The sequence below is a fragment of the Cyrtonyx montezumae genome, unplaced genomic scaffold (genome assembly GCF_038088225.1).
Source record: "Cyrtonyx montezumae isolate F1298 unplaced genomic scaffold, pur_monq_1.0 scaffold_14, whole genome shotgun sequence".
Taxonomy (NCBI): domain Eukaryota; kingdom Metazoa; phylum Chordata; class Aves; order Galliformes; family Odontophoridae; genus Cyrtonyx; species Cyrtonyx montezumae.
In genome coordinates this window covers 10,664,687-10,670,686 of record NW_027071870.1, presented here as the reverse complement: position 1 = coordinate 10,670,686, position 6,000 = coordinate 10,664,687, and the positions used below count along the sequence as shown (strand labels likewise).

At 42.7% G+C, this 6,000-nt stretch overlaps 1 protein-coding gene across 1 annotated transcript in view; it reads left to right on the top strand.

Moving 5' to 3' along the window:
- Window positions 1–1,390: 1,390 nt before the first annotated feature.
- The window catches only part of ZNF438 (zinc finger protein 438), a 40,559-nt gene continuing 35,949 nt past the window's right edge, over window positions 1,391–6,000 (top strand). The window contains exons 1-3 of the mRNA XM_065731452.1: window positions 1,391–1,420; window positions 3,015–3,096; window positions 3,393–3,451. The gene's annotated coding sequence lies outside the window, so the exon portion shown is untranslated. The remainder of the gene's footprint in view (window positions 1,421–3,014; window positions 3,097–3,392; window positions 3,452–6,000) is intronic.

Here is a 6,000-nt window from a genome sequence, read left to right as displayed (position 1 = left end):
ATAGTGAATGATCTACAGTGGAAGTTCATATTGTCTCACTATTCTCATCAGTTATCAAACTGATAAACAAACACATTTGGACACCAGAACAAATATTTGGTGTCTCTCCAGATGGCAGGTAATATATCAACAACCATTGTATGGTAATTATGTCTCATTTGTAGTTCAAAAAGTCATAGCATAGTATAGCAACTTTTTCCTCACATTAAGTTAGACTTAACGGCTTCGAAAGGAATTACAATTATTTAAGACCACTTACTATTTTATAAGCTCAGTAATTGCCAAACACTTTGGATTTAGTAAGCACAAGAAGGTGAAGAATAGATTTTTTTTTTAAATAAAATTTTAAATTTCAGTTCCTGCTACAACTGTAAATGATTTTATGTGATGTATTCTGATGCACAGGAACAGTTCAGATACATAGATTCCAAGTAGAACACCTGACCAAAGGAAGTATCATATTATAAATGGATCTTGATTCTCAAATGATTTTGAGTTGATTTGTCTGTCTTGTCACCTGATATTTCATATTTCACTTCCCAGGAGCTGTGCCAATGCAGCTTTACAAATCCACTGCTCCAGGAGTGCCTGAGGTGACCCTTCAGTGATGGTGACAAGAGCACTGGAACAGGATGCCCAGAGTGCTGTGGGGTCTCCTTCTCTGGAGATGTTCAAAGCCTGTCTGGGCTCGCCCCTGGGTGAACTAATCTAAGGTGCTGATTGCTGTGCCTGGCAGCGGGGTTGGGCTGGAGTCCCTTCCAACCCCTGACATTATGTGATTCTGTGACTCTGTCAGCCCCTTTTTCAGCAGATGGCTGTGACACAGTGGAATAGCTGCAGTAAATGTGGGCTCAGGGTGTCGTGGCACAAGAGAAGGGATCGTGTTGATGTGTTGATGGAGACAGCAGAAGACACCAAGCTGAGTGGTGCAACTGGTATGACAGAAGCAGACAGATGCCCCATCCCTGTGTGCTCAAGGCCAAGTTGGATGGGGTCCTGGGCAGCCTGAGCAGCAGCACCACGCATGGCGGGCAGCACCACGCATGGCAGTGGGTTAGGACTGGTGGTCTTTAAGGTCCCTTCCATCCCAAGCTGTTCTGTGAGCCAACAAAGATGAAGGAAATGAAGGATCAGGAGGACCAGGCGAGGCGGGTGGCTCAGGGCGAGCACAGCCACCCGCTACAAAGCACAGACAACAGCCAGGCGGCGCACGGGCAGCCGAGCACATCCCCTCGCGGCGGGGCCAACCACCGCAGTCCGCAGCCACCCCTCAGCGGCCGCCGCTTTCCCGCCAACCCCGTCACCCGGCAGCGCCAGCACTACGCCTGCGCCGGGGCAGCGCCGTGCCCGCGGGCAGTGACGCCACACCGCGGCCGTGACGTCGCGGCGGCGTGACGCGGGCACGCAGAGGGGCGCGCGTGTAAGTTCCCTTCCCCTGCGGTGGTGGGAGCCGAGGAACGGGGTGGGGGCGGGCACGGCGGCGGCTCCCGGTCTGTGCTCCCTCCCGCGGCCTCAGGAAGCCGGCGCCGGTGCCGGTGCCGGTGCCGAGCAGGCTGCTGGTGGCTGCAGGGTTCGGCAGTAGGAGGAGCAGGGGATGTGCGGAGGGCTGCTGTGGGGCCGGGCCGGGCGCTGCGCTGGGTGAATCCTGTGGGCGCCGTGCTCGGCTCCAGGCCCGGGTGTTGTCAGCAAACTTTGGTGCCTCCTCAGGGCAGAGCTGCCATCCCGTAACGCTGCCGGGCTCTGGCTTTTGGTTCTGTGGAAATAGGTGAGAGCGGGGCTGAGGCCTGCCGCCTCCCCAGCTCCTCAGGGCTTCGTGTTAACGAGGTATGACCGTATCCCGAGCACTGAATGATCCTACGTGGCTGGCGGTGGGAAAGCAAAGAAGGAAGCGGCTGAAGGCTTCCCAGGAGCCTCGTGGGAGGGCCGCAGTCGTGTCCTCGGTGAGGCAGATGGGAAAGAAAGACGGGAGAGGCTTGTTGCAGTTTGTCTTATCCCAGAGTCACGCTTTGCTGGAAGGCTGCCCAGTTCTGTGCCTGAGCTGGAACCTTACCTTTAATTGGCAGCATTCTCCCCTTCCAGTCAGGAGCCAAGCAGAAAGTAGCAGCTCTTTTTGTGCTGTGTCGCCTCGGAGCTGCATAAGGAGTCAGTCAGCAGTCCCATAACTGTGGTACAGTCCACCTGGCTCGGTAGAAGTTACAGTCATAGATTTGCTTACACCGATACACCAATTCGTAATATGATATGAGCAAAAGTATAATTACTATGTAATAAAATCACAGAGAGATGGCTCAAATAAGGAAAACGTACAACTCCCCTGGATCATGGGATTTGCAAGTGCAGCTTGGCTTTTTTTTTTTTTTTTTTCAGTGCCACTCAGCAGCCAAGATACTTAATTGCTTTTTTTTTTCCCACCTAATCTTATCATAGCCACTTATTTTTAGTAGCACTTCTGGTGAAGTTAATTCCTGTTGTTTATTTTCTTTTTTTTTTTGGAAGTTATTTTTGTGCAAAGCAAAATGTATGTTTCAGCATGAGGACGTGTCTTTTTCTGCTTCAGCTGTTAAAAGAATTGGACTTTGTCCAAGTTCCATTAAGATCAGAAAAGAAAGAAAGAAAGGAAAAATCTCATGGCAGTTATGACGCCAGTTTAAAACTTTTTTTTTTTTTAATGATCTGGTGTAACGTGCTTAGTGTTGGTTCAGTGAAAAAAAAAATTGCATAATAATAGCTAGAGGGTCAGGATAAAAACAATGCAGAGTCAAAGGTTTTTAACATTTGCACAAGCTGCTCAAATAATAGATTTTTTTTAAAGTGGCCAGAAACTCTGTAGCTAGTGTTTGTCCAAACATTCATGAAGGAAATACTAATTTCTTAAATTTATCTTCTGAGTCTTAATTTTTGAGAACACTGGATCCTAGCAGCAGAAGTGACAAGGTGCGATGAAATGTTTGACATTCATGTATATAACTTCAGGTATCATTAGCTGTTATATATATGTGTCTTTTAATGTGCAGGTTCTGTGATTGTGCTGCATTAGACCATCAGAACTTTCTTCATCAGTAACTTCATGTGTTTTGAGGAGTTTTATGTGAAGAGGTAATATTTATTGATGTGACTTAGTGTTTAAGTGTTTGTATTAAAATGATGATGGTTTTGTGTATGTATTTCCACCTTATGAGATGGATTTTGTCAGGTCACAGGGAAATGGTCAAATAGTGAAAGTATAAGTTGGGTAGGAGATTTGCTGGCAACATTATTACACTTACAGAAACTTTGTTTATTTACTGCTTATTAAAACATGCCTTTCTTTAGAATTTAATATGATGTCCTGACCTTTGCTAAATACATTTTGTAAGATACTTGGTCTTTTTTTTTTCTTTTTCCTTCTTTAGAACAGGAATTAAGATGAATGAAATACTTTATTGGCCATAGCAGGATCAGGATGTGCAAGGTGGGTACTTCTGAAAGAATACAATAAACATTCCTGTAGACTATTCAAATGTTTGATTCAACAGTTAAGTAAAAACACATTCTGTATTATGAGGTAGAATTTGAATTTTATTCAGGTCTTTCGTAAGTAGTACCTTTTTCCAATGATAGATTTATTTGGCTTACCTCTTTTCAACTCTAGTAAGCTGCTGTATAGTTACCTTAGGTTAAATGAGTATGGGGGCTTTTTTGCTTGTTTGTTTTTGAATGTATCCTTTTCCTGTGTTTTGTTTTCTCTTTTCTTTTTTTTATTAGAACTGGATTGAGGAGAATAACATAACACAGCATGTTTCAGAACACTGTTTTCTTTGTTCTGCTCAACTGGGATCAAAGAAGAAAAAGATTTACTCTATAATATGTCTCATTTCCTTCTTACATATACAGTTTTTGTTTTCATATTTGACTTGATTGTTTGTTTAGGTTTTTAGAAGTCATTTCTCTTAATCTCATCAAGGTGTACTCATTTTTTTGTGAAGTGTATTTGTGTGTCATTAACAAAGTTGAATGAAGTGCAAACTTCTGCACAATGTAAATATTAAATCAATGCCTATATTGTGTATCTTTAATGATTGCAGAAAATTTTGAACATAAAAACTTACAATCATTTCTTGCTTCCCTGATTTCTCTTGCTGACTTGCTGAAGCAGTTCTTACTGCTTAAAGCAGCATTTGGAGAATTATGTCATCCCTTATTTGGTCTGTATTACCATTGGTCTTTGTGAAAGCACATGAATAACAGGGTAGAATCCATATTGCTTCATATCCGGTGTTTGCTAATTTGAGTGCATCTTTGACTTATCGTAGTACAGTACTTGCAGGTATTGGTTTGTCTTTAAGAAGCTGATTGACTGAGTGGGAGAAGTGTTCAAAAATCTGTTTCAAGGGACTGTTTTCCTGGTAATTTATAGCATAATTAAACATTGTAGGAAATGTCATCGCAGTTTGTGGAGCTGGACAGCAATCTCAGTGTTTGATTCAACTAGATGCAAGAGGTGTGGGAGGGAAGAAGACCATGCCTGACAGGCTTACCTGCCTGTATCAATGGACTTGGTTTGGGTTACTTGGTAGCTTTGGAGTTCATGGAGAATTTTACCTGTTTGGTTGAATTTGGCAGGTTAGTCAGAGAAACACTGCTGTGCTGTCTCCTGGGTAAAGTCAGACATTTCTACAGGTATTTCAATCTTCAGTTACCAATAATTATTTTACTTGCCCTCGTAAAGAAACAAAACAACAACAACAAAACACTCAGAGACCAAAGTGAGCTTTGCATTCTCTGGATGATTTTTATTTGTCAATCTGAGAATAACCAAACATCCAGAATTCAAGTAAAGGAGTTCAGTTTGTCTCTAGCTTGGTTACAGGAGAAAAGGTGGTTGCATCTCACTGATCTGTGTCTCTATCTCTACACTAACATCTCATTGAGATCCCCCTCAGGTGCTATGGCTTGCTGTCTGGGGAGATTCCGCTTATTGCTTTGATTTTTCGCATCAGTGGGGACATCAAGGGAGAACTTCTAGGCTGTAATGTTGGGTCTTTGTCAATTTGAACCACATCAAGAGAAGTCCAAGAAGCTGTGTTTGCTTTCATTTTCTATCAAACTCAAATACAAACCCCTATGTACAGAAGTATCAAAAGCAGCATTCAGCATGGGAAGATGACAGAATCAGCTCCTCCTCATTCTCACTGAACTGTTCATTTCATTCCATTTAATGGGGCTGTAGTTTTTACTTTTTGGTGTAGTTTGCAACGGGCTGACTGAAATTTATTTCATTTGGCTCTAGAACAGCAAAGGACAAATGTCAAGGAGGTGCTGTGACAGGAATAAAAAGGTTCAGAAAGCATGCAGGAATTTGGTGGGAAGGTGATGGGAAAATTTTCCTCCTAATTTTTTCCCTACTAGAATCTGAATTGTAACATTTAGAGTTGGTATTCAGTTCAAAACTTAATGTGTTGCAAGGGTTGGTGTGTTGACATGAACATTCTTTCCCACAGCTCACATAGTGGGGAGTTTATTTATAAAGCAAAATATGCCTCTCAAATTATAATTGATACTGTAATTATGGAGAACTTGCCTTAAAGTGGAGGCTTAGTGGCCTGTAGGATGTTTTCCTGGCTTAGAGTAGTCAAGATATATACTGCAGCATTTTCTCTGTATGAGTCTTAAATGGGAAATTCCCCCATCAAGACAGAAAAACATCAGTAATTAAGAGGTATTCTTGTTGAGAATGGTTAACCTAAAATAATGGTAAACTTTAAATATTATGTGTGATTGGGACATCTAAATGCTAAGCTTTGCTTCTCTTCTCAGAGATCATCACTTTTTCTGAAATATGCCTTCAGAAGCCACCACTGCATGGTGCCAATCTTTCCTTAAACCAGTGTGTGCCAGATGTGTGTGGGATCCCAGGGAAGGTGGTTGCATTGCTTTCTCTATTTCAGTTTGGTAACGAGCAGAATGCTTCAAAAGTTGCTGCCTTTTTTTTCTTCTTTGAAAGACTGGGAGTATTGTACC